We start from the raw sequence: 835 nt of genomic DNA on the forward strand, positions 1-835 counted from the left end.
GTGAGATTAGACGGTTACGTAACCATCTATTTAGGTTGTGAGATGACCCGATACTGTTATGTAACTATCAGTTCAGGTTGAAAGATGTCCCGAGATGTGTCCTGAGGCTGTTGTGTTACAATCGCCCCTGGTTGTGAGGTGTCCCGAGATGTGTGCTTGTGCTGCTATGTAACGAATCTGTTGTGGAACAATCGCCCCAATTGACAGACGTAAGGCCATTTTTGTGTTGAGACTGTTGGGAGGCAATTAGCCCAGCATGAGAGGTGTCCAGTGATGTGACCTTAGGCTATTTCTTCCATGTCATAAGATGTCAATATGTATTTTATGTTACTATTTTCCGATATTCATTTTCTCATATTGACTTTTATATATTTCTGTACCTTTTTGTTATAATCAATAACATATTCTCTTTTATTATCAGTATTCAATGTTTCTATTTTCTTTCACATCAATACACTGTGTAAAATGAATGAGACATATCATTTCATATGTCCGGGTTTCATTTCTTGATGACAACTGGGTAAAATGTTAAACAACTCATGGCAATATTGTATTTTGCACGAGACTTTTAGGTAAGAAAAAATAGTTGGAATTTGTTTTTTTCGTCTTTTGTTTTTATGACACAAAACACATTCAATCAATTCCAGCGACTAACGGGATCGGGTGGTAAGGCTCGCACACTTGGTTGACACATGTCATCGGTTCCCAACTGCGGAGATCGATGCTCGTCCCGTTGATCACTGGCTTTCTGGTCCAGACTCGATTATTTACTGACTGGTGCCCTATAGCCGGAATATTGCTGAGTGTGGCGTAAAACTAAACTCACTCACCCACT

Source organism: Haliotis asinina, chromosome 1, assembly GCF_037392515.1.
Source record: "Haliotis asinina isolate JCU_RB_2024 chromosome 1, JCU_Hal_asi_v2, whole genome shotgun sequence".
In the NCBI taxonomy this organism is placed as follows: domain Eukaryota; kingdom Metazoa; phylum Mollusca; class Gastropoda; order Lepetellida; family Haliotidae; genus Haliotis; species Haliotis asinina.